At 44.3% G+C, this 27940-nt stretch overlaps 1 protein-coding gene across 4 annotated transcripts in view; it reads left to right on the top strand.

Moving 5' to 3' along the window:
• TSPAN9 (tetraspanin 9) overlaps positions 1-27940 on the top strand; it is a 271211-nt gene that overhangs the window by 69163 nt on the left and 174108 nt on the right. Inside the window, exon 2 of one of the 4 annotated variants that reach the window (XM_054039643.1) lies at positions 5098-5178. The exons of 2 other annotated variants lie outside the window; for them this stretch is intronic. The gene's annotated coding sequence lies outside the window, so the exon portion shown is untranslated. Of the gene's footprint in view, positions 1-5097; positions 5179-13767; positions 13837-27940 lie in introns of those variants that run through there. One more of the 4 variants, XM_054039646.1, reaches the window with a different exon arrangement.

Genomic DNA, 27940 nt, shown 5'->3' with positions numbered 1-27940 from the left:
CTGGCTGAACTCTGTGGCAGCTTCTGGGTGGCGTGCTGTGTTTGGCAGCCTTGATATTATAGTGGGACATCAGCACTAGAGAGTGACATACCTGGCGTACTGGGAAGTAATGGAAGAGCTTTTCTGTGCCTGCATGTAGCTGGTAGGCTAAGCAGCAGGGAAAGGGTTAACCGTCTCTTCCCAAAGACTAGCAGTCCCTCCCAACCTTGTATCAACCCCAGATCTTTCTTATATATTCCCCATTCCATTCTCTTGGATGACAATTACATCATTGACTATTCACTGGACTGGAAATGGATCCCCTGTGGTACCTCCTTAGATACTTCCTCTTAGTTGACACTGAACCATTAATAGCTTCTCTGTTTTTTTTATTGTATACCCATTTTATAGTACTTCCGTTGCATACACATTTCTCTAGTTACCCCATGAGAACACTCTGCAGAACCATATCAAATGCCATACAAAAGGTAAACTATACTATGCCATTACTGCATTTGAACCCAGATCTCCAGAAATAGGTCTAGAGAATTCACCCAAAATGTCACTTTAGGCCATTTTTATTTGATTTTTAATCTTAATTGTTCTGTTTAACGGTGTGCATATATTTAAACTTCTGTCCTGTCAACATTTTTTATTGATGAATTGCACACATGAAATGCGGCACCATTCACACAAAAAAAGTAAGGAAACCCAGATTTTGTTCATGTCATTTCTTTGTGAATAGGTCCCTGCAGGGTAATAAAAGGATTTAGTATCTCTGGCTTTATTTCAGCTAAATTTTCAATCCTTCATTGGCTGCAGTCATAGACCTCACATACACAGTATAAGCACTCTCTTGTTTCTAATGCCTGTGGAGGTTGGGTACCTTTAAGGAGGGTTCTATATTATGTTACATGTTTCTAGCTGCTGGTTCAAATTTCTAAAGCAGGATTTTTCTGATTACAGGCTAAAGTTTGGATTTCTACTCCCACCATCCCCCTTCACCAAATCTACTGACTATAATGCACAGACCAGTGTTCTAGTGGATTTGTTAATGGTCCCAGCTACATTCTTTCCATTCTTTTCTCACAGGAAAATATCTGTAAATAACTCTGTCTAAAATTTCTTACTCTGCTAGGTTTTCTGTCACCCTCATGAACATTAGTGCCCCCTTTTATTTTCAGCTTTAGAAAACCTCTAAGAATAATCAACCCCTAGAATGTGATGATGGATTCATCTCATTTGGATCGACAAGAGGAGTGTGTGTTAAATGTGCCTTTCCCTCCCCCTTTTTAAAGCGATGCCTTGTCACTTGATCACAGTGTGTGTTATAAATTAAAATGGTTTCTCCCACTAATATTTTATATTAAACTAAGTTTGATCACTGGATCACTAGTTTCTTCTGGCTTTCCTTCCTGTGTAATGTTTGAGTCCAATGAATTCAAGCACATGTAGTGTGGTTTGAAATCTTAATCCTGACTCTGTTGAAGTCAGTGGCAAAAATCCCGTTCGCTTCAGTGGAGCCAGCATTTCACCTTTAATTTTTATAGTGCTAAATCTCTCTTCTTATTTTTTAAAAGAGCTGTCCACTTGAGTCTGAATATGAAATATTTGCAGTGTTAGTAGTAAACATTAAAGCCAGAGGTGTGATCGGAAGCCTGAATTTAACAGTTTCCCCCCCCTCAGTTTTCTGTGACAAAATTCACAATATTCAGTCCTGTTTTCTCTCATATTTCTAGATTTATTTCATATAGTTTCTTTTTGGTTCAGATAGCTGGAATGTGGAATTATATCAACTGATCTGCAATTGAAGCCAACATTTTAGAACATTTGTGCCTAAAGTTTGGCACCTGAATCCATATTTTAGCATCTTTTGGGAGATGATTTCAGTGAGAATTGCGAATACTTGGCATCTTTGGAAATCAAGCTTAAATATGAACTTTTGTGCCTAGCTTTAAACAAATAAGTTAATTTTGGCCTTTAATAACCATAGTTGTGCCAATAACAATTTCTGACCTTTACCGCTCTTTTTATAAGATGTTTTGTTTTTTAACACATTTTTAAGTTGAAATATTGATAATGTCTGCATGTGATTACTAGCTGCACAATTGATATTGTATGTTGTGCTAGCTAGTTTTCTAAAAATATTTTAACTGAGGTTTCATAAATGTATGAAAAAATTTACAAAGAAATAAATAATCCCAGTGTCTGTTGGAGAGTGATCCAACTTGTATCCATAACGTCTATTCTTTAAACTGCTTAATAACTTGTAGGACAAAGTTCTCAAAGTATTGAAGGTAATATGCTTCCCACTCCAAATCAGAGCTTGTGTTTGTATATGAATTAGGGTGACCACATAGCAAGTGTGAAAAATCGGGACAGAGGGTGGGGGGTAATAGGAACCTATATAAGAAAAAGTCCCAAATATCGGGACTGTCCCTATAAAATCGGGACATCTGGTCACCCTAATATGAATCCTGTGATGGAATAGGACCAGGAGAACTCTAGAACACTTATTGTAAAAGTGGCAGCCATCTGCCACTACCTTCATTAAAATACCTTTGAAGTTTCACTTCTTCCACAAGGCCAACACATGCTAATTTGTGTCAATAAAACTCACATGGTTAAAGCTTGACTCATCAGGAAGTCAATGGAAGTTTTTCCATTGAAATCAATGGGGCCAGAATTTAGTTCCCAAACTCCTAGCTAGCACCATCCTTTGGGACGCCCAGTGTTGTCTGTTGAGTTAGATGGCAAGCTTGTTGATGCAGAAACTGTCTTGTACAGAGCGCTGTCCCTCCCACCCCAGATCAGTTGGCACCTGTTAGAAAAATATGTGCTGATTGAGTCCTGGTTTGCTTGAGGGCTAGAAACTTTTATTTTTAAATTAAAGCTGAGATGGTAATCACATAGATTCCAGGAGCCGAGGCTTTAAAACAAAGCCAGATATTGCGAGGCTCATGGTAAAATTGCAAGAGTTGGCAGCATTAGTTACCTTTGTGCAGATCCTCATTTTCTGGTTGGTAGCCCGTTTGGGCTAGCTGGATCTTATTTTTGATTGTAATGTTTTGTATTGATTTTATTCCCACACTGCCAGCCAACTGGGATGTTATAAATGTGCTAAATAAATCTCCAACCGTTTAGTGTGCAGTACAAGCTAGGATCAAGAATTGGTAGTTTTCTAAGTCCCATTATCATGCAGAATATCCAGCACTGTGTGATTTATGCCCAACAAGCTGTAACTTAGAATAAATTGAAGACTTTTATTTTGAACTGCCACATCCCATATATTAAAATGATTATAGGGTGCTGACTAGGCAGAAGAATTTAATAAAATGAATGAGTGAATATTAGTTGCGCCTTTTGTTCAGCGTACAGCTATGTTATTTTAAAAAAAACTGCACAAGAAGATGAGGTGCTGTCAAGTGATGGATCACAACAGAGGATTTGGGAGCAGTTGTCAGTAGTGCTCTCAGCGGTTTCTTCTTCTTCTAATAATGTTTCCCTACGTGATGAAATAACCAAAAGGAAAATCGAGATTGGGTAAAATTCCTGTTGCTGCTGCCTTTTTGTACTTTCCGATCTGAGTCACTGAACACTTATCTGGCCTGAAATGACAGATGACACAATCGACTATTGTTTGTTATGCTTAGTGTTAGTATTTTTTTTGGTTGGGAATAAAACATTTATTTATAGCATACTAGTGCCTAAAGGCATCAACAAAAATCATTGGCCCCCAATACTAGGCACTGTACATGCATACCTTACGGTATGTCTTCACTGTAGAATTAACCCGGGAGACTGGCACTTGGTTGTGAGTGGCCACACTGCAGAGCCAGACTCGAATATGTCCACTGAACTGTGTCCACACTGGTGCGCCACTCACCTGTGTTTGCTGCTAGGATCTCTGGGGCCCATCCCAGGATTCTTTGTGGGGCAGTAAGCTGAGCTGCTCTGATTATTTCCCAGTGAATCGTGGGAGAATTTGTCTCTCCTTCTGGCCACACCGGGAAGGGGGGGGGGGTTAGGGGGGAATTGTGGGAAGGTACTGGAGGACTGTTGGCCCTTGAGTGGTTTAGCCTGAGTCCTTACTGTAAAATGGGCAGTTATCAGCCCGCTTGTAAGCAGCAATTGGATTTTAGCCTATAGACCCAGGGCTTTCGTGAGTGCATGAGAGCCAGATGAAGGGCAGTGTACGCAAGTAAGAGCCCGAGTTAACTTTGCAGTGAAGACAAGCCATCCGAGAGAGTCCTTGTCCCAAAGACCTTGCAGACTAAATTGACAAGGCAGACAAGAGGTGGGGCAAAGGAAGTATCATTATCCCTGTTTTACAGGTGAGGAAACAAGGCACAGAGGGAGTAAGTGACTTGCATGAGGTCACAGTGAATGAGGAGTACGCCCCGGATCTCATGAGGTCTAGCCCAGTGCAGCAGCCACAAGAACTTCCTCTCAAATCACTCCTGCAGAACAGGAGGTTTTTTTAATGGAGCTCAGAGGGTGCCCAAATCTTGTTCAGTCAAGATCCACATTGGTGATCAATCAGAAGCCTTGTGTGTGTACATCGTACACAGAAGGTGGAGCAAGGTGCAGGTGGGGGAGTTGCCCTGGCAACTCCAGTGAAGATCAAACACTACATGTGAGGCCTGTGGGTTCCCTGGGCAACACCTCCATATTAAAGATCAGGGTAGCCCTGAGTGCAAGTAGTGTGCCAAGCGAAAAGCATGAGAGGAAATTGCCTCCTTCCACACTGTCCCACCCACCTACCAATATGAGTGTTGGTGTGGACTTTCTTTGTACCTTTCCTTTAAAGCATTAAAGAAGGGGAAAAGGCTCTGAGTGCCATTTTTACTATTTTATGGTATATTGCAGTGAGTTTACCAGACCTCTAAAAGTAATCTTTCCAGATTGGCATTACATCGACCAGAGGAATACCTACTTTCTCAAAAGATAAATGTGGTATTTGATAGGGTTTGGTAGCAAACATTCTAGTTAAAGTTGCAAGCAGTTTATCGTAACCCCTGCCTAACATTCTCTCATACTGATCCCCAGATTTTTTCTCATTTGCTGCATTCAGTAAACTCTGAGCTTTTGTTTAGAAAAAAAAATTATCTTTTTCAGTTGTGAGATAAACAGATGTGCTGCTGCCCTGTTAACCCAGCCTTGCAAACTATTTCCAGTCAACAGTAGCTGTGGTGAAAGGTAGGACTCCACCCCTCTCCAGCCTCATTCATTTCAGTGAGCTGTGTAAGCTTGAAAGCTTTATTGGAACTGTGTTGAATTCTTCATAGACAATTTTGTTCTCTTTTTCTTGAACACAATCAGTCAATAGAATTTACAAACTATGTCAATGCTATGTTAAAGGGGACCTGCAAAGGGGAGGAAAATCATGTTTGTGTACATTTTCTTGGTTTATGATGTATAAAGAAGGCTTGAAAGCCTTTAGATTTTTTTTCTCCCTGATTTTTTACATTAGAAATTCAGTTATTTTCTACCTTGCAAGAATCTTTTGATCAGTAGAGAACGGGTAGTGTACTAAAGAAGTTGAAATTTAGTTAAATTAGGAAGAGGGTTTTTTAATTCAGGCTGTTTAAAAAGCTGTACACTCTGTTTTTAACACCTACTTAATGCAAATGCTTTAAAACATTGGGAGAAAATAAATTTTTGTTAAATTAAAGGGAGTCATCCAAGAAAGGTTTCCAGCAAAACAGGGAATATCAGACTTTACCTTCCTGCTATTTCTAAAGTATTAAGAAAGTAAAACATTTAAAAATCAAAACCCAAAAGTCCAAGCTTGTCTTATTTACATCATAAAGAAGCAAAACGAGGCATAACGCACTTTAAAAAAAATTGCAGATAACCTGTAAGGTTGTGTACTTTAACTTGCACAATTCCTGATTAATATTGTGTTGCTCTAGAACCTTAACTTCTCTACTTTCTATCTTTAAAACAAAAGACACCCCCCCCCCCCCCCCCCCGGTTCAGTCTTACTGCTGCATTGATGTTGGGTTTTTTTGCATTTAATAGATTAACAGGAACCGGCTGTTGTGTCTGAAGTAGCAGAAAGAATTAATTTCTGCAACCCCAAATATGAAGATGCTAAAACACACTCCTTAGCCATTATTTTAGACCTACTTACCTACCATTTTCCCACCAGGGGCTTCAAACTAGAATGATAAGGACACATGTGGCAGCAGTCTCTGCATTCCTGTGTTCCAACAGAATCCCATAAAGTGAGGTATCCATCTGTAATTCAAAACGTTAAGAGGGATCCATCTGAAGCAGTGGAAGGTCCCACTTCTGGCATTTGTGCAGCAGCTGCCTGGGCATTGTGCCATACATCAGAGGCATTTTACAGTCCCTCTCAGTCCAGCCCAAAACCTTGATTCCCTTCCCCCTTGCTATTTCAGATGCTTCAATAGAACGACCAAGCTGAGCTGTGTGAACTTTCCAGAGTGGGGATAGTGTTGTCGTTTTGGAAACATCCCAGCTTTATTTTTCTGAGTTCAGGGCCCCCAGGATGCAAGTGACCCTTTTTCTTCTCCCTGTCAGTCCAAAACCCTTGGTCACTGATTAGATATTATACTTAAATGTTAATTTAAAAAAACTTTTCTAGCTCCGCTTACTCAACCGCCTTTTACGTGGAGCTAAATTATCAGTAATCAGATTATATTCAGTCCCCTTCCAAATGAAAACCATAAAAAGATTGGTAGTCCTGATCTGTCTACATTATCAATTCCTCCTCAAAGGTGTGGTGAGATCCAGTCCTTGGAGTCAGTGCCTCCTTATCAAAGCTTTTTTTCCACCAACAGATATCTTCTCTGTACTTGGACTTAATTTAAATAACTTTTCACTTGGAGATGTTTTAAATGGTGGTTGGGAAGGTTTTATTAGCTGATCCCTTCATTTTCTGAGAAGTTATAACCAGAAGCTTATATACCATCTGTTTGTCTTTTCAGAAAAATTTAAAGAAAAATAAAAATCTTGTTAGCAGAACCCTTAAGAACTTCTGTACCAGAGAGCAGCTGTTAGTGAGCATATCTGATGAGGGTCTTGCCATCAGGGAAAGATTGTCTCTTATTTTCTAATAAAATCCTCATATGGCCTTGCTTGCAAGAATATTGTAAGGAAGACGAGGAGTATTTAGAATTTGATGTATAGTGCTACTTTTTGTATTAACGCACATTGATATGAGGCCACTGCTGAGATATTTTGTTGTTGTTGTTGTTTAAAGTGTGCTTCAGATATCTCCCCTATTTATCTGAGTTACTATACACCGAAGTGAGAAACTACTGTGGTAAAATGGACATGACAGTAATGGTGTTCAAGAATATCATAAATCTAAAGGATGGAAGAAACTTTCCAGGTCACTTAGTCCAGACCCCTGCATGAAATGAGATTTCATTTACAAAAGCTGTCTAACAGCCTCTGAAACCTCTCAGTGATAGAGCATCATGGATGATTCCAATGCCTAAACTCCCAGTGGCGATGCTGCCTTAGATCTCTCCCCAGGTGGATCATTTTTCTGTCTTAACTTTGAGGGGGGAAATCTGAGAGGGTTAGATAGTTCATGTGATCAATAATAGGCAATAATAGAGTTCCCGTATCTAAGTTACTTGTTTGCATCCTGCCCCGGCTGGTAGTGTCTGAAAGATAGGGCCCTCTGATGGGTTTTTGGTGGTCTGTGAGAAATGGGTTTCAGTCCAGACCTTAGTGGACGGGGGCTGCAATTAAAAAAAAACACTCACTTGCTACTTTTACACCCTTATTGGCGGTTTCAGGAGAGATGGCCCGAGTGGGCCATGGAGACTGAGCACTCTCTGTCTAATGTTCCTTCCAATTTGTTTCCTCTGTGCATAGCAAATGACTGCCATGGCTCCAGGTTAAAATCTAAGGGCTGGTCTGCACACAGTTTTTGTACCGCTGTAACTGTGTTGGTTTCCTACTGTTATAGTTAGTGATACAACTCCTAGTGTGGATGCAGTTATATTGGTATTATGGGAAGAAGCTATACCACTCTGTTACAGCAAAAACCATGTGAAAAATAACATTCTGAAGGTTGCCAAGGCAAGCACTCAAAAGTTAGGAAATGCCAGAATTAAGGCTGCCCGTGTAATCTTTATTCAGCCTCCTTGTACAGATATAGTAAGATACATTCTTTAATTAAGTGACCATATGCTGTTGTTGCCACAGGACCTCCTCATTCAGTGCACAGGATGGACCGTGCTCACTTAATGTGCAGCCAACTAGTAATTTGTTTTTGCCCCACTGCTCAATGGATGGCCACATGCCTTATTTACTGCACACTATGCAGCTCCTGCTCTGAATACAGTATTAATTTCCTCACGGGCTTTTCTGTGGGGCTCATTATTATTGGTATCTGAGTGCTTCATAAATATTAAAGTATTTATTTTGACAGCACTCCGGGGAGATGAGTATGTATTGTCCCCATTTGAGAGATGGGGAGCTAAGGCACAGGAAAATTAAGGACAAAAGTATCTACTAATATAGGGTGCCTAATTTGGGATGCCCAGGTCCTGATTTTTCAGAGATCTGAGCATTAGATAACACTTTATATGATCAAAGCACAAGTCCCATTGACTTCAGTTGCAGCTGTGAGTGCTCAGTACTTTTGCAAATCAGACCTCCTGATCTCAGGTCAGGCACCCAGAAAATGAGGAATACACAATTAATGACCACATGTGAAAAGTTTGGTTGAAGTGACTTGCTGAGCATCACTGAGGAACTCTGTGGCAGAGACAGGATAGAATCCAGTTCTTCCCGGCAGCATTCAGCTACTTTTACTATGGGATCATCCTTTCTGTTCCTGCAATCCCCTGCCTCATTCACTGAACACCTTCCAACTTCTGCAACAGATGAGGCAGGTGTCCTATAGACCAGAGCTTTTCAAACTGTGGGTCATGACCCAGTACTGGGTCACGGCATGTAAGGCCCTGGGTCACCTTGCTCTGGTCAGCACCACTGACCGGGCCGTTAAAAGTCCCGTCGGTGGTGCTGCCCAGCTAAGGCAGGCTAGTATCTACCTTTTCCGACACCGTGCTGTGGCCCGAAAGCGGCCAGCAGTGGGTCCGGCTTCTAGACGGGGGCCACCAGGCTCTGCGCGCTGCCCCTGCCCCGAGCACCGGCTCCACACTCCCATTGGCCAGTTTCTGGCCAATGGGAGTTGGGGGATAGGAGCAGTGTCTGCGGCTGAGAGTCACGTGAAGCTGCTTGCGCGCCTCCGCCTAGGAGTGGACCTGTTGCTGGCTGCTTCCCGGGCACAGCGCGGTCCGTGGTGCCAGGACAGGTGGGGAGCCTGCCTCTGCACCCCAGCTGCGCCACTGACTGGGAGCCGCCAGAAGTAAGTCCACGCCCCAACCCCGTGTCCCAATCCCCTGCCCCAGCCCTGAGCCCCCCCAAACCCCTTTCCTGCACCCGAAACCCCTCATCCCCAGCCCCCACCCCAGAGCCTGCACCCCCAGCCCAGAGCCCTGACCCCCTCACCCACCCCAACCCTCTGCCCCAGCCCAGAGCCCCCTCCCACACCCTGAACCTCTCATTCCTGGCCCCACCCCACAGCCCTCACCTCCGCACCCCAACCCTCTGCCCCAGCCCAGAGCCCCCTCCCACACCCTGAACCTCTCATTCCTGGCCCCACCCCACAGCCCTCACCTCCGCACCCCAACCCTCTGCCCCAGCCCCGAGCCCCTCCCACACCCCAAACCCCTCATCCCCAGCTCTGTTGGGTCGCGGGCATCAATAATTTTCTTCACCTGGGTCCCCAGAAATAAAGTTTGAAAACCACTGCTATAGACAACAGCCTCCTTCACTACACAAACCTATTTCATCCCCATCCTGTACACTGAACGAAGCAGAGGTCCTGTGGAAAAAATAGTATATGAACATGTAATTAAAGAATGTATCTTAATGCATACACATAAGGGGCCCCAATTAAGGTTGCACAGGAAGCCTTAATTCTGGTATTTCCAAAATGTTGAGTGCTTGGTTTGCAACCTTTATGTTCTTTTAGCATACTTTTTTTTGGGGTGTAATTTCCTAAGATTTAAAAAAAAAAAAAAAAAAACCTGAAAAAAATATCCTTCCTCTAGCATCATATTGACACCCACATGGTTCATCAGCAGGGTTGGAACATTTAGATTCACCACACAGATCTCTGCCTCTTGAGCTAACAGAGTAACTGATAGCAGTAGTGGGTTGTCATCTTCTATGAGAATCTGTGTGGACCAGCACTAGAGGGGGATGAGATGCACACTTTGGCAGGGGGTTTCACAGATATTTGCTGACAACAGAGGAAAGTTGAGACTTAGATATCTTGGGTTTCATTACAGGCTCTGTGTGGGTGTGCACTTGTGGTCACACTCTTCTGTCCATTCTTCCTGAGTTTGCCCCCTTCTGCCCCATCTCCTCCAACCTGTCCCTGTCTCAGTCCTGTCTCTTCCTCATCCCGGGCTCCTTGTTCCAGTCCCACTTGCCTTACCTAGCCAGCTCCAGTCTCCACTCCACTCCTTGTCATCGTCCAGCAAGTACTAGTGTCCCCTCCCCATCCTAACCCCTTTCACTTTTTCTTCCCCTCACCATTTTCACTCTGTGTGTGTGTGTGTGTGTGTGTGTGTGTGAGAGAGAGTGTCCTTGAGGTCCTTCCCTACTCCCCCATCTATCACGTCTGCAGTGGCGTCAACAAGGGACAAGGGCTGTGTGTGCAATCGGATGAATTTTAAGTCTGCTATAGCATCTGACAGACTAACTACTTAGGGTATGTCTACACAACAAACCTAGGCCGACTTACAGCTACTGCGGTGGTGCATGTCCATACTACCCTCCTTGGGTCGGTAGTGCGCGTCCTCACCAGGAGTGCTTCCACCAACCTAAGAGGGGCTTTGAGGGGATCTGAGAGCCCAGTCTGGCTGCCCCACAGGCTCCCGGCAGGCTGCCCTCTCCTCCCTGCTCCCCGTTCCCCTCAGGGAGTGGGGGAAGCCTCCAGCGGCTTCTCTCCTATCCATTCCCCACTGGCCCTTCTTGCCCCACCGTTCCCCGCTGGAAGAGGAGGAAATCACCTGGGACTTCTCTCCTATCTGTTCCCCCCGGGAGTAGGGGGAAGCTGCCCGCCTGGGGCTTCTCCCCTACCTATTCCCTGCTGGGAGTGGGGGGAAGCTGCCCGCGTGGGGCTTCTCGCCCCTGGGGAGTGGAGTCCAGCTGCCCCGGCTTCTCGGCCCCTCTTGTCCCGCCTGGGAGCTGGGCAGCCTTGTCAATTTCACGGCTCACCAAGCTCCCAGGAGGGAGCAGGTGCGGGGGGCTACTCAGCTCACAGCTGGGAGCGGGGTCTGAAGCCGCGCCTGCTTCTCACCCCGGCTCCCAGTTAGGAGCCAGGTTTGAAGCCACCTGGGCTTTGGCTCCCAGCTGGGAGCGGGGGAAAGCTCCCCAGGCTTCTCACTCCGGCTTCCAGCCAGGAGCATGGTCCAGCTGCCCAGCTCTCCAGGAGTACTGGGTTCTAGACAGCCAATGTAAGGAACACAGTGTCTACACAGGCACTGCATCGCCCTAACTACACTGACATAAGCCTTATGCCTCTCGTGCAGGTGGAGTTATGATGTCGGTGTAGTAGGGCACTTACATTGGTGGGAGGAAGGCTGGAGTGTAGACACTCACATAATTAGTTCGACATAAGCTGCCTTATGTCGACCTAACTGTTTAGTGTAGACCAGCCCTTAGTTGTCATAACCCCTATGCGAGGTAGGTAAGTGCTGTTACCGCAGTTTTACAGATGGAGAAACGAATGCATTGCAAATGGGGTCAACATTTTCAAATTTGGCTGTACTCCATAAAGATAATTAAAAACAAGCTAGGGAGTGCCTCAGTGAAACACCTACCAACAGAAATCTTAAAAGGAGGGAGATCTCCAGTGAAGGGTTTCTCCTTACTACCCATGTATTGTGTTAACCACTGATGTACTCCACTCCCCCCAAAATAAGTCTCATGCACCTCTTCCATGTAAAAAACCAACATATTACACACAATCCCATTATAAAACAAAACAGCACTTGGCCTCCACTCCTGCTGCAGCAAGAGGATGGGATTTGCCCAAAGATTTTTTCCACGTACGCTCCTTCATCCTCTTTAAATACAAAATGCATCAGTAAAGTCTTAGGATTATCTTGTTAACTTGCCCCCAAACTCTCTGTCTGGTCCTGTATATAGTAGTGTGATCATGGCATTGAAAAGTCAGTTGCATTTGGGGTAACACAAAAAATTGTTTCTTAGGCCTGCTTGGCTCAGAGCTCCAACTACCCAAAAACACTGTGGAAAGTACAGATACAGAAATCTGCAGCCCTAAAATGCAGCCTCTTCTGGGATGGCATTAATTTTACAAAGACATGCTGTTGTTTTAATTAATATTGATGTTGCACTAACCAACTGACAGTTTCCTGGGATTCCCTTATTAAGGATGGTACTACGATTGCTTTTCTACAGCAAACACCTCTCCAGTTTCCTCTGCTGGCTTCTTGTGAACATTTGGCTGAATGTTATCTGTGTCTGCTGGCTGAAAAGTAGTGTTTTAGTTTTATTTTTTAAAATCTAGGTGTTCTTTCACCAGGCCCTTTATCATTTCGAGGTGGTTCACCCAAATCAACACTGATGTTCCATTCTGCTCTTTACCTTCTTCCCAGACGCTGTGATCTAGCTACTGCATACTTTTGCCAGAATAATTTCTTGATCCCTCCTCTTATTCCTAACTGCATTGAACAAACCTATAATTGTGACATATTTGCTTAATTCTGTGTACTTCTGTGTTCTGCTGTTCACCTAGACCTGTTCACCAGTGCTTATGCTGTAAAGAACCCATGTCTGCAGAAAGACAAAAATCCCAATGTAAATCGCACACTATGGGAGCTGAGATTAGCACGCCACAGGCCTCTAACTCTTGAACTATAGAGAAACTCTTTCAGTCAGCAATAATAACAGATCCCTTATCCTCGCTGTGGGTTCAGGCAGTAATGGAACAATGTCGTTCGCTCATATACATATAAATGCAGAGACCCAACATTAAAACATGTAATGGTAGAGGATTTAGAATTTAGGCTGCAATTTAACCTGGATTTCCTTGTCTTGTCTGTGATTTGAATCTAATTTAACAGTGCATTAATTTAGTATTTCATGGGGGGGAGTTTGTAGTAAAATTTGGGGGCAGATTTTCAAAAGGACCCATCTGCTATTTAGTCTTTTAAATGAAATGGCCATATATTCCAGAGTTCTTAGCACCCATCAGCTCCTTTTGAGAACATGGAGTCATTTGAGCACAGGGGAGGTGAGTTCTGATCACTGCATTTAGGTCCCTAAAGGGATCAGTTGGGTACGGAGCTCTTTTGAAAATCTGACCCCCTAAGGCAGCCATGGTGTGTCTGCCATGGCTTTTCTGATCCTTCTCCATAATGTGACTGGTTCTTTGACTATTTATATATGCTGAGCCTTTCTGTCTAAGGCTACAAATCATTTTCCAGCCTCCCTTATAAAACTGCAGCGTCTGTCTGACCATCTCCTTTCTTCTTTTAGACCTAAGTGCTCTCTTGTTCTCCCTCTGGTTTCCCTTTGGTATCTTAGGATGGAGTGTCCTATGCTCTCTAATATGCTTGGGCTTATGCTTTCTATTTGAGCCAAATTCCCTGTCATGTGATAGTTGCATTCTGCATTCTCACATTGGTAACAGATGCTTTCTACATAACCCACATCCCCCCCACCCTTCAGAGTCTAAAGCCTCCAGTAAAACACAGTCTCACTTGCCATAGATGGAATAGCGGAAAGATCATCGAACGTTCGAAGCTCTGGAGAGTGACTGGGGAGATGGTAAGAGTTTCCTAGGTTCTTGGAAGATAGAGGATCAGAGGATCTGTTGGTTGTGAAATGTAACTGCAACAAGTTCTTGGTGTTTAGTTAAGCTAAAAGAGAAGGGGTGTTTTTGTTTTTGTTTTTTGTTTGGTACAAGGGAGAAAGAGAGAGGAAAAAAAATACACAGAGGCCTTCCAATGAGACATAAAAATTGGAATTGATACATGCATGTCCATCTCTTCTTAGTTCTCTTTTGTGACCTTGCTAGGAAATAATTTAATATGTGCTTCTTTAGGCGTAACCAGAATTTCTGATTTTCACTCAGCGTTAGTGAGGATTCCCTTAGCTCCTCTTTCCCCACTGTACTTGCCTCTCAGGAATACAAGGACATATTCTCTAGAATTGCAAAGCAGCACAATCAGAGTTTTGCTCAAAACTAATCTTGTGTTCAGGTGTGTGTGTGTGTCTGTCTGTTTTCAGTAGTTGATCATTAGACTTTTTCCAGAAAAAAATAATTTTTGGATTTTTACACAGTAATTTACAATTATTTTGAGTTCCAGAATCCTAGAAGACACGGACCTGTTAGGAAGGAAGGTCCTATGCTAAGGCACTGGACTGGGACCTAAGAGATATGGATTCATTTCCTGCCTCTGCCACAGGCAAGTCACTGCATCTCTCTGGGCATCAGTTTCCCATCTCTAAAATGGAGATAATACTTTTCTTCTCCTGGCCTTTGTCTATCTTGTCTAGTTAGACTGTAAACTAAACTCAGGGAAACATTTCTTAGTGTGCATACGTAGACAGGAAGCAAGGTCCAGTTGAGTCCGGTTTGGGTTGGGTGTTAGCCTGGGACTCAAAAGACCTGGGTTCAACTGCCTGCTCCACCATAGAGTTCCTGTGTGACCTTGGATAGGTCTCTGAGGGTTTATCTATGCCTGAAATTTGTTGTGGGTTAAATGGAGTTGCTTTACGTTAAAGGGCCTTGCGTTCATAATGTTTTTCTTGTTATGAATCGTTTGGCATTTTAACGCATGTTATTAAACCCATTTTGGAAGTGAGTTCGTGGAGAGATGAGTTTACTTGCAACACATTAGTAGCTGTGGATGCAGCCGCATCCTGAAACAACTGTTGCACATCTGCCAAGCCCTTGCACTAGTATCCCACACTGCTTTGTCAGCTACCTGGGTCAGCCTGGGTGTTCTGTACTGTCCCAGGGTCATCCTGATTGGATGTCACCTCCCTGTTTAAATGCTGGCATGCCGTCATGTGCTGTTCTTTGCAATTCTGGCTTGTGGGAAGTTCATAAACCTGTGTGATATTACTGAACAGCCATGCCTTGTACTTCAGCATGGTTTCATGCTGAGGTTCCTGACTTCATTGCTCTGTGGAGAGAGGAGTGTGTACAGGCTCGTCTGAATTCTAATCACTGTGGTGCACAAACATACAAGCAGCTATTTGAATAAATGAATGAGAGGAAGTACAACCAGGACCCAAACCAGTGCCAGACGAAGGGAAAGGAGCTCCGGCTGGGTTGCAAAAGTGTGAAGGACAATAATAGGACCTCTTGGAGAGCTCGCAAGGTTTGCAACTACTGTGAAGCTCTTGACCATGTATTTTGGAGAGATCCTGCCACAGAACCATTATATTTTGTGGACTCCACCAACTAAACCCCCAGGATGCAAACCAGGAGAAGATTGATTCCAAAATCCAGGGTTGACCTGGTGAACCAAAAGGCAAACACAGTCCTGGGGCCCCCGAATCACAGATGGAGGAACCACGTGAATCATGCTGGAGGCCCAAACAGTGGAGGGGACCACTTCTGATAAGTACTGTGTGATATAATACAGCTGTATGGGGGGGGGGTTAAAACAACTTTTTTTCTGGGTACTGTCAGGGTGCTACTATGTTGGTCTCTCTGCCACCTGGGCTTTTATCCTCTCCCTACGTGTTGCTCAAATGGCAGCCACGCCAGAGAGTGTACAAACTCTCCATCCATCCCCCACATCTAAATATGCAAACAAACAACCACTGCTTAAGTTTTCTGTGTCGTCCCCCATCCCTCCTACTGTGATGTTTGTTATTCTCTCTCCCACCTGGTCATCACCTCTATTGATTCCCCTCACCCCAGCCAGGGTGGTGGCACTGGGTCGGTTAACAAGATGGTTTGAAGGAAAGGCACTTTTATTGTAGTGGCAGTTACAGAAAAGAAAAGGGACTGGAAGTCATGTTATGCAAACTTAAAAAAAATATATATTTTCAGGCCCTTTAAGGAATTCAGCCATCCTTGGGTTTCTGCAGAACTTTATCTATTTTGCAGTGTGCTATATGCTGATCTGCAGGTGTTAAAAAGAGAATTTATGGCAAAGGTAGTGCTCCTAATGTGCCTAATGTGGAGATTGCACGGCCCATATAGCTTGTGGTCCCCTTCCATTCCTCCACCAGCTCTGAGGACACCATCTTGGCAAACAGTGGCACAGCATATTTTCCTGGTTTGCCCATTGACTTTTTGAACAGAATCCTTCTCTGCCTTATAGAGAGAGGGCAGAGGATAACGTTCAACAAAGTAAGGACAGCCTATGGAAGTGCACATGGAATTACAAGCTGGCCACCTCTCCCGCCTACTCCCAATCCCCAGGTCAGTCTGCAGAGATACATGCAATTGTTAGCCTGTCTCTGCTGCAGCCTTTACATAGTTCCTGCCACTCCAACACTCACAGCCCACTTGGCATTTATTACTCCCTTCCCCAAGTTGCCACAACATCCACCAGGGGTTAGTCCCCTCCCACCGCAGTCCCAGGGGTCCTATAAAAACAGGGAAGATTGTGGAAATGTCTTACCATTGCCAAGCTTAATGAAGACAGAGAAGAGCCTCTGGGAATGGAATTCCAAAACTGTGGTAAAAGCAACATTTTCTCTCAGTTGGCAAGGACACTACAATTTGGACAACAATTCATTGTCTTTTTTCTCTCTTCATAGCAGCTGACGCCTTGTGGCGACCAAGGATAAGCAGTGCTAACATTGAGTGAATATCTGTCCAATCAATGTAGGAGGAAAAGGAGCTCAAGCAATGACATGTTCAAAGAACTCTTGTTCATGTCCCAAGAGATGGATGAACGGAAGGAAGGGTTCCTGAAACGTGGCAAAGAAGAGAGAGAACAGGACAGGAAAAGGATGAGGTCTTCATAGATGCAGCTTATGGAGATGATGGAGAGGTAAACAATCCTCCTGGAGAAGATGGTGACTCTGGTCAGGGACTGTGCCAAGCCAATGAATCTGTGGCAGTGTGTTCCAGAGCAAGGAGGTAACAGTGCCCAGAAACAGGGCCTTTTCTAGGCATTCTATTCTACAGAACAAAAAATTGTGGATAATGAGTGATCCCCTTAGCTCCCTCACCCACATGGGCGATGCTCTTCTATCAAAACCCCATGTCCCAAGATGCAGAGAATATTTTTGAGCTCCCTACATGCAGTAATTTGTCACTTTGAAAGCACAAACTTTTCTGCACAGTTCACTTTGTTTTTATGTTTTAATTAGCTTTATCTTTGCACATTGTTATGCATATACAATAATGTTTTTACTGTTCCCCATGTTTAAATTGCTGCATTCATTGTTATTTATTAAAAATTAATTGAAAATGGCTTTGCATTCATGCTTCTGAATCTTTAACAATTCATTAAAATGCCCTTGCTGTCATAAAACCCACACATGCACTAAAATATAATCCTCACATACACTGTACTAAACTCTCCACATGAAGCATGATAAAAGCTTTGCAGTCCTGAATAAAATCTTTTGCAAAAGTCTATATGTCACAAGTGGCCCTTCTCCTGAGAGAATGAGCACAATGCATCCCTGACTCTGTATCATGAGTAGTTGTAGCATTACAGAGAGCCCACTCTCGAGCTTTTCAAAGTGTTCAGCAAGTCTGCCAGCCTCCTCCTCCGATCCATCCACAAGGGTGTCCCCCCTGCTCTCACAAAGGTTGTGCAAAACACAGCAAGCAACTATCATAAGAGTCAGGTATTTCTCATCATCTTCCAGCCTCAACATCAGGCTCCTCCATCCTCTTTTCATTCTTTCCACTGTCATTCTGCAGTATATTCAGTCAGGGTATAGCCAAATGGGTCCTTTCCCCATCCCAGTGTCCAGTAAAAAGCTTCATAGCAGAGGATAAAGCTGGGTCTCCCAGAGTGACTGGAGGAATGGCAACTCCATCAATATACATAGAGAACATGGGAGCAAATGTTTCATTCCTCAGTGCAGAAAACAGTCCAGAGTTTCTAAGAACATGGTGTAATGGACATTTCCAGACACCTTCACATGAATGTTGCTGAATCTTCCATGGTAATGGACCAGGCCTCGCAGAACCATGGAGAAATACCTTTTTCTGTCGATGAAGTTTGGAGCGGGAGCAGAGAATAGGCACGTGGGTCCCATCAATGGCCACAATACCATTTGGTAATTCCAGTCATGCAAATCCATCAGTAACCTCCTATGCATTGACCAGCCCTGCTGGTTAATCTACCAACACCACACGGATTGGCTACTGACCAGTAGCAGTTGGGGGTGGCAAGCTTCTGGATAGCAAAAGCTATGTTGTTCTTCGTGCTTCAGGGAGCTCTCAAGTTGGCGTTCTGTTGCTGCAGCTCTATGGCGAGTTCCACACAGATTCCTAGGAAAGCAGCTATGGACATACTGAAGTTCTGCTGCCTGCGCCGGTCATCCCAGGTCTGCAGCTCTATCCTATTCCACCAGTCAGCGCTAGTTGGCTAAGTCCCGAAGTGGCACTCCATCTATTGAAGCTACTCCAGGAGAAGATACAGCAGAAGTGTCGATTTCAGCCTCCTCCAGCTCTCGTTCCCTTATTACGCAGGTTCTGAAGTTATTGCATTGGATTTAGATCTGCTTGCAGTAACCTGTTTATATTCACCTCCGTAAGAGTCACAGCACTCACAGGCATTTCCTCCATGCTGCCCGAGAGTGCTTTGAAAATGGCTCCGTCTCACAAAAGCCATATAGATGATGGGGTGAAATAAGAGGAATCATGGGCATTATGTAGTTTGACCTAATGCTCCATAATTCCTTTGCCGTCCAATAGGTATTCCGCAGTGTGAAAAATCCCAGAATGCATACAGCACAGTGTGGAGCTATGCACCACGGGACGTCTGGCCAGAATTCTTAGTGCTTATTTCAGGGTGTCACTGTGGCCTCAAAGATACGAGGAGATAATAGCATAATTGCGGGATAACAAAACAGTGTATACACACTGCTCATGCAACAGTTGTGGTCACTTAATGGGGATACATAAAACTCGCAACCGGTTTCAATGCAGACATGCATTTTTAGATGCTTTGTCCCTCAGCTTCTGTTCTATAAAATAGGGATAATAGCACTTATCTACCTCACAAGGGAGTATTGAGGAGAAATACATTTAAGATTGTGAAGTGATCAGATACTACAATAGTGGGGGCCAGATAAGTGCCTAAAGTATGTTGATATGCTCAGAATCTAGCACAACGAGGCACTGGTCTCAGGTGCGATCCTATGTGTTCCTGTAATACAAATAATAATAACCCCTAATCCTTTCCCCTCGCTCTCACTTGTTCAATATACATTTTAGAGTTTTATCCATTGTAGTTTTAAATGTCTCAAGGAATTATCATCCACTCCTATTTCACAATCTACTAGATCTCGCTATTTCTGGGTATTGAGTTTACTTTTCCCTCATGAGTTTCCTCCCATTTCTTAGCTGTGTACCCCCTAGCCACTTGGCTCTAGACATTTATATTGTACTCGTCACCATGGTTTCTAAACACCTACAACCCCCCAGAACAGCTTTTCCTCATCTGGGTTTACTTTCTTGTTGCAAAACCCCCACAATCTTTATGGTGTAAGTGTTCTTACTTTGCAAGAATCTATCGTATGTTTTCTCCCCTGTCTTTTAAAATAATTGAAAATCAAACCAGCATTTTTGAAGGCCGAAAATGGCGTATTTGGTTTGACTTGGTCTCCAAGACACGAGGCAAGTATTTTTTTATTACGAAACTCCACATTTTGATAACTCTGAGGAGGATGAGTAATAAACAAATGTGTGACTTAACTGAAGAATAAATACTGCTGCAGAACATCTCATGAGAAACAAATCACTGGGAAAAATATCTCTGGGGCTTTTAATTTCTTTATGCCTAGTGTTCTGGCTGGCAGCAGGCAGTAAAATACTGTAAATCCATCATTGCATATACACTTATACTATAACCTGAATGTGGTGAGAATGCACAAATGTGTGGGGACACATTCTAAATTTTAAAGTAATCCACAGCAAATAGCACTGGATCAGGGTTATTTTCTTTAACCTCTGAAATGTTCATGGCAGACTTTGCTGATTCGTGGGTTGAATTTTGTCTCCCCTCCTAGAATAAATTGTGTAGGGAGAGTACCTGCTTATATTTTCTTGGCTGCAGTTTTGGCTTCCAGTTTAAGGGGAAAAGATTCTGGGCTCTGAATGGGATGTTTAAGGTCAAAATCATTTAAAAAGAAAGTGGTACCTGTGTGTAAATGAGTGGTGTCCCCACCCCGCTCCTTACCCAGCACACACAAAGGATTGTCTACATCCTTTTCTTGGGGTTTTTTCCTTGATTATAAATTAAAATAACAAAACCCTAAGGCAGAACTCTAGTTGCAAATATGAGCCTTAGTCCTTAAACTTCCTCCTGTGCAGGCTGATTAGGGTTTCCCCAGCAGAGTCTCCTGTCCCTCCCTCCAGCTCCTTTTTGCCTCAGAAGCCTTGCTGTTGATAACATTGATTCATCCCCACCTGTGTTAGCAATGGAAGGCGGGGGGTGGAGGGGGTGGGGAGTAGGTGGACCTACTCTAAACAGGGTTGGAAGCTGATGGCACTTTAAACACCTGCAGCCCTTTCTACATTAGGGCTCCTGATGTCGCTAGCAGCAGTGTTATCAGCAACGGGATTTTTTTGCAAACTTTCTCTAGCATAGCAAAGGCTAGAGAGGTTCTTGGATGCTATTCCTGAGTGGATCTAATGAGACTCCCCTAATCATGCTGCTGCCACAGTGAGCTGGCAGAATAGCTCTGCATCTCTATAAAGGGTGATGGAGCCTGACATCCAGTTAGACAGCTACTAAACGCTTACAAGCATTAAAACATATTTTAAAAAATCGAAATCACGAAAAAACCAATTTTGTGCTGCCCATATACACTTTGCACTCCACCGCTGTGAAATGTTTGGACAATGGAACGAATCAGCAGTTTTATTTTTTTTTATTCTAACACATTAAATGTGGTGGTGTTGTGTCTGGGTTTCCAACAGTGAGGGCTGTAAACAAGTAGCTTCCTCCTGGTCCCCCCCTTGTGGTCTTAGGGCAGCCTGACAAGTGGCCCCTTACCTTAGTTTCTCTCTTGGGTCCCCAGGAACTCCATATGAGTTTATCTTCTAGTCCAGTGTTTCTCAACCTTTTTGATACCAGGGGCTGGCTTGCTGCCTTCCTAAACTGTGTCAGGGAGATCTCAGGGACCAGTCAGGAGGCTGCCACGGACTGGCGCTGGTCCATGGACTGATCATTGAGAAACACTGCTCTAGTCCATCAACATAATTTATCAAATGATCCATACCAAATGTCCCAAAATATAGTCCGTATCATTCCCCAGTGCACATGGTCTTTAAAACCTGGCTTCATTCTCACCATATCCATGTCTTCTGCCACACCTTCATCTCTCTGCCAGGACAGCTGCCCCAGCCCTTCTGTCTGGGGTGCAGCCCCGCTCTTCCCAGCGGGAACTCCCAACGCCTCTTTGCTGGAAGCATCCTTGCCAGGAAGCCTCACTCTCTCCCCCAGGCCCTCTCACTGTTCCTCGGGGTCCAGCTATGCAGCAAGGAGACATCAGCGGTTAAGTCTCTCTGCGGCTCCCTCTTCCTTCAGCCCCTTCGGGCCCTTGGCTCCGGCTCTCTGCTGTAGGGCCAGCAGGCATCTCGCTCTGCTGCTCCTCTTGCCTTCAGCCCTCTCCCAGGATCCACCTTCTGAGTCTGGTAGCTCTCCTCTCGTGCCCTTCTCCTGACTGACCTTTTATAGCCCCCCGGATCTGCCCTGCCCAGCTCTCTTAAATGGCCCAACTGGGAGCCCTTGGACTGGAACAGGAACGCTGAGCCCAGTTTCATTTATTGGGGAAGCTACCCTGTCATTTGGGGCTTTCATGCCTTTTCAAACAAAGCTGAAGCATTGGGCCTTCATTGTCCCTTTTAAGAAATACAAAGCATGGAAAACAACGGGTACAGAAGCATGTGAAATCAGACCTAGAAACGCGCACCGATCTTATATGCATAAAAGCTGTTCATTGTAGACCCAAATGAACATAGGTCCATTTCCAGTTTTTTATATTCTAACTAGGAGAGATTTATGTAATGTTTGCTGATAGCTACTGTAATGAGTCCTTTAGCCCTTTTCATCTTCAAAGCAAGTGAGAAATATTTATTAAGGATGGGGAAACCAAGACCCCACTAGATTATGCCTTTTGCTGTTCTTACAGGGCTAGCTGTTATCTGTGTTCCCTTCTTGATCTCTCTGAGTACATCTCCTCAGATGTCAGGCCTCATGCCTTTACCTATCCAGCAATGGAAATTCACAGTTAACCCACTCTGAGTCTGGGACCTGGGCTGCGGTACTCTATGTATTAACTGTCCTTACCTAGCAGGTTGTCACCCATGGTCCCTTTGGGAGTCTGTGACCAGTGATGGAGAGAGTGACCAGGCAGACTTCTTAAACCAAACTCTGGTTTATTTACCACAAAGCATAAGAGAAGATGGATTTTAAAACAACACTTCACACAGCTCTACCCTGATGATAACCTAGGCAGTCTTAATTTCTTCAGACACCCCTGCAGGGTGCTGTGTGTTCAGGGTGGTTCCCCCCCTGAACAAATCTCCCCTCTCTGGAGAGAGTCCACTTTTAAACTATTGTATTCCCTTTGATCTCTGTGTGTGCAGGTCTTCCCTTGTCCTTGCATTGTTTCTTAACAGCACTCAAGTGTTCACAGTGAAGTGGCTTATCTTGAGCCATTTTGTTTCTTTCCTGCTTGTTTTTCCTTATTAAACTAAACCAATACATTCATCCAGCAAACATTCCAATAATCAGGTCAACATACAGTATTCATAAATTATTACAGAGCAGCTCCAATTCCGTCACAACATTCTGTTAGATTACTGTTAATAGAGCATTTAAGTTGGGGCCTAAAGAACACGTAGGGAAATTCAATAACAATGAATTGTCCATTGTACAATTCTTCACATGCAGTCTCTATCCCCCCTGGAGTCCTTGCTGAGCCTGCATTCTCTGTCACCCCTGCCGTCCCTGGCCCCTTTGCTCAGCACCAGCAGTGCATGACACAACTGGAACTTCCTCATACACGCAGCCGGCTCTTTGTCTTTCATTTTATTAACTCCTGCCAACTTTAATCCTTTGCTTTCAACTTCCTCTGCCTGGGGATCCACTGCCTTATTCATTGCAGCTAGTTTAACTATTGATTGCCACATTGATTACTTGGCATCATTGCTGTATTGCTGCTTACCATTAACTGCCTTATTGATTTCTCACCTCACCATGCTTCCCGCTCTCTACCTTTGCTCTCTCCTCACGACTGGCAACATGTACCCCAGACCTGACTGCGTCATCTTTCCGCCCCACCCTGTTCCAGGCAGCCCGGCCTGTCTTCTGAGTGGCCTCCCTCCCATTGCTATCATAAATAGAAATGTCTAGAGGTCTCAGTGATGCCCCAATCTGACTGTGCTAGGCACTGTACAAACATGTAGGAAATGTCTTCCCTCTTCCTGCTCTCCCTCTTTCTCTCCCCTTGCCTGGCTTACTGAACCTTAAGTCACCCCCAGTGACCTGGCCTCTGTCTCTGCCCTCTCCTATCACAGCCTTTCCTTCTCTCCTCCTGTGATGTGGCAGCAGTGTTTGCTTCTCACTCCCTTGCTCTGTTCACTTTAGCCTGTGTCTCCCTGTTGCTCTTTTTCTCTAGGCGTTTATGCCATCTGTCTCTTCCTTCCCCTATTGTGTTGTTATCCTCTCTTTATCCCCCTGCTCCCCACAATCTTCCATCTCCACTTCCAAGAGTTGGTTGCGTGTTTTCCTCTTGCTCCCATCCAGCACTCACCTTTCAGTCTTCACTCATGTTCGTAAGCCCTTTACTTTTCCTACCTCTCTCTAACATCCCCATTCACACTACAGGCGTGGATCGACTCGCCACACAGGCCACTCGCTTCCCTTGATCTTCATTAGGCTTTGCTGCTCCTTACTCATAGGAAGGAACTAACTGAAAATGTACATGTGAACGAAAGCTAGGAAACAGTGGCCATGAGCTCCTTCAGTTCAGCCATACCAGTGCAAAGGAGTTAAATTTCAGGGATGTTAGAAATCTAGTCTGTAAGGTGCAGTTGGGTGTAAGTATTACAATCCACCAGCATGGAGAAAACTGAAAAATTCTAGAATACACTGACTTAAGAGGCTGTAGACAATACTTATTCTGGAAAAGAAAAATGCAAGAAATAAGAAGCAGTCATTCTGGTTGCATGAGGGGCTGCTCAAAGATCTGAAATGATACAACCCAACCTCCCCCAACCATCCTGTAGTGGAAGTGGAAAAGGAGGCAGACAATCAAGCAGGAATATTTAGGTAAGGCATGCTGGAAAAAGGTACGGGCTCTAAGAGACAAATGAATGTATAGTAGCCCAAGGGGTTAAGAAGGCTTTTAAAAGCCATCAGATGAAAAAACAGTATGAGGGAGAAAGAAGATCCATTAATACCCGAGGAGATTAAACTGAGCAAGAAGCAGTGAAGTTACTAAACGCTCTTTCTTCTTGTAGTTTTAAAAAATAAAAAACTGTGAATGATTAGTGTGGAAGGCAGACTGTTATCATTGCTGTTAATAACAGACAGGTAAGGGAGTACATGGAAAAAGTTGACATGGTAGCTAAGCTGCCCCAGATGCCACATACCCCAAAGGGTACTCTAGAATTTAGCTAACATTTTTACTGTACCACTGTTGCTGGGGAAAAAAATGGACAACGGGAGAGGAATTGAAAGGCTGAATGATAGCAAATACAGTGTTGACCTTTAAAGGGAGAGTAGAGTGAGCCTAGCAATTACTGTGCTGAAAGTATAACTGCTAGTAAAATAATGGACCAAATAATAAAAAATGGGGGGGGGGGGGAGAGGGACCTGTAAGAAGCTGTAGGGCAACAGACCCATAAGCAATAGCAACATGAGTTCATCAAAAATAAATCTCACCAGAAAATGTTATTGCTCTTTTGATAGAATTACAAAATTAATGGATGTAGGCAATGGAGAGGAAAGAAGATACATATTTGGAGTCTAACTTGAAAATTAATTGAAATTGGCTTGGGTCAGAATAGTATCAGGTGGATTGAAAACTGGATAAAAGACAATAAACAAACGTTAATGATGAGCAGCAATGGATCAGAGTGCTGGATGGAGCCAGGGGGCTCAATAGTTGGACTGGTCTTATTTAACATCTTCATTAATGATCTGAAAGAGGGAGTAAACAGCACACTAGTGACATTTGAAGATAAATTGGGAGTTGTGAACCTCAGGGAGGGAAGAGTAATAATGCAAAGGGACCTAGCAGGATTAGAAACAGGGGAAGGAAATAAAATTAGATTCAGCTAGGAAAACTAATACATTTGGGACAAAGTAATCCAAAGTGCATTTACTAAATGGGAGAGAGAAATGTGGGAATCTGCTGAAAGAGGCCTATCAAATCTAACTGCTGTGGTGCTGAAGAACTGCTTCTGTATGGCTGCTCCCAACCTTGTTAACCCCATTGGAGCTTGAACCAATGTTAGCCACAGTGGGACTTGTTTACAGAAATTCTCTAGCATAGACAACGCTTTGTCATGCTTTCTAAAAGTTTTGTCTTGCCTATGTCAGCAGCTAAACTATTTAACAGCATTTCAGAGGCAGTGGCAGGACCCCAGTATTGAACCCAGCCCTTCTAGGTCCATAGATGGCAACCCTACTTACTGCACCCGCAGTGGTGCACTGAACCAGTACCTCTGACCGGCCTACTGCAGCCATGTCCTAGGCCCCTGATTGGTTGGACAGGCAGCAATCTTATTGGATACCTGGACTACCTCAATATAAGAGGAAGTTGTCTGAGCAACAGGCCATGCCCACTTGTTGCTGCCTGATTTGACCCTGACCTGGTGCCTTACCTGATCTTGCTTACCTGTGTCACCAACCTACCTGCTTGGATTGGATCTCCTGGCTACAGAGTTCCTCCACCCCACAAGAACTCCAGCCGTTGCCCTGGAATGGCTCTAATACCGATTGACCTCTTGGTTACCAGACCACTCACGTATCACTTGACTGAGGCACTGGACTGCCCCGAGCCCACTTCTGTCACTGGGCATTACAGGCAGCTAGCAGGACCTGTTGTTGACAGTCACTGTCAGCAAGGGTCCATCTTCAAGTATACCTATAAGGTTTGCTCTATACTAGGAGTTCTCAACTTGGGGATCATTAAGAGGTTGTTGGGGTTGTGAACACTCTTTCCCATATTGATAAATGGGAGGAACGGTCTCAGGATGGTCCCAGTGCAGAGAAAGTGGCACAGTATGGAAAAGAGTGGGAAACCCTGATTTCCTCTAGGGAACTGAACCATTGCTGAAAATAGGTTTCAGTAATGGGACCATTGGCCCCCAGTATTGAAAATAGCATAGTAGACTGATACAAAGCTGTTGTACTACAGATTGGAAAACATGTTCTCACTACCACTTCCGAAAGCATGACTGAAAGATAGTGGACCCTCCACAAACTGTACTAACGCTTGGTTCTTCACTAGCAAATGCCATCTAAAATTTCCTTTTGTTGTTACTGGCTCAACTCCACAGGTAAGAGCAATGGTGGGTGCTCTGGTGCAGACAAGGCACCGGCGTTTTAAACACCATGAGTAAAATCTTGGCCCCACTGAAGTCAATGGGAGTTGTGTAGACCTGCTCTGAGCAGGATTAGATAAATGAAACGTAAACTATATGATTATTTGTATTGTGGCATTGCCTAGGATCCCCGGTTAAGCACCAGGATCCCAGTGTGCTAGGGGCTGTACAAACACAGAACAAAAAGACAATCCCTGCACCAAAGAGCTTACAGTCTGAGTAAAGATAGGTGGCTGCCTGGAGCTCTGTCTACACTGGCACTCCGAAAGTGCACCCCATGACGGAGCCAAACAGTCAGTAGCCAGAGTCAGAAATTTGTGGCCAAAAAGCACAGTGTAAACGTCCCACAGTTGTGCTTGGTAAGGAAAATGGTTTTGTCTGGTCTGTGCTAGTGCTTAAACTGTTTTCAGTACCAGATTCATAGGGTAAATAAGGCTCTAATGCTGTTTCAGCTGTTTAGTTTTGTTTTCCAATTTCATGTTTCTTTGTATGTTGTTTGGATGTATGTTTAAAATATAAAAAGCCTATTCCACGGGTTGTTTGCAGCTATGTGCAGTAGCAATTCCAGGGGAAGTGCAGGCCATATCAGAAGTGTCTCACATAGCTGAATGTTAAAATCTGAACTCTGAAAATGATTGGGTCAGAACAGCTGCATAGATCTCCAAAACTAGCTCTGTCCCCATCTTTGCCTGCCCACACCTCCCTTAGCATCCTATTTGCACTAAGGCTATGGGTACACTGGAGAGTTTTCAGTGGTGCAGCTGCACTGATGCAGCTGCACCAGGGTAGCGCTGCTGGTGCAGACGCTAAGCCGATGGGAGAGAGCTCTCCCATCAACATAATTACTCCAGCCCCCGCGAGCGGCGGTAGCTATGTCAGCAAGAATCTCTCCCGCCAACATAGCGCTGTCCACACTGGCACTTAAATCAGCATAAATTATGGTGCTCAGGGGAGTGGCCTATTCACATCCCTGAGCAACATAACTTATGTTGACTTAAGCCACTTCGGCTACCAACTTAGTGCAATTCTCTCCAAAGCCATTTAACACAACTCTCTGCCTTGGCTGCAAAGAGCTTGCTCTGAATTCCTTTCCTGCTTCACCTCCCAGTCACTGCAGAGCTCCCAGCTTGGGATGCAAATCAGGATGCTCCACAT

The sequence above is a fragment of the Malaclemys terrapin genome, chromosome 1, assembly GCF_027887155.1.
Source record: "Malaclemys terrapin pileata isolate rMalTer1 chromosome 1, rMalTer1.hap1, whole genome shotgun sequence".
In the NCBI taxonomy this organism is placed as follows: domain Eukaryota; kingdom Metazoa; phylum Chordata; order Testudines; family Emydidae; genus Malaclemys; species Malaclemys terrapin.
Note: the sequence above shows the minus strand (reverse complement) of the source record. Positions and strands in the feature narration are given on the sequence as shown.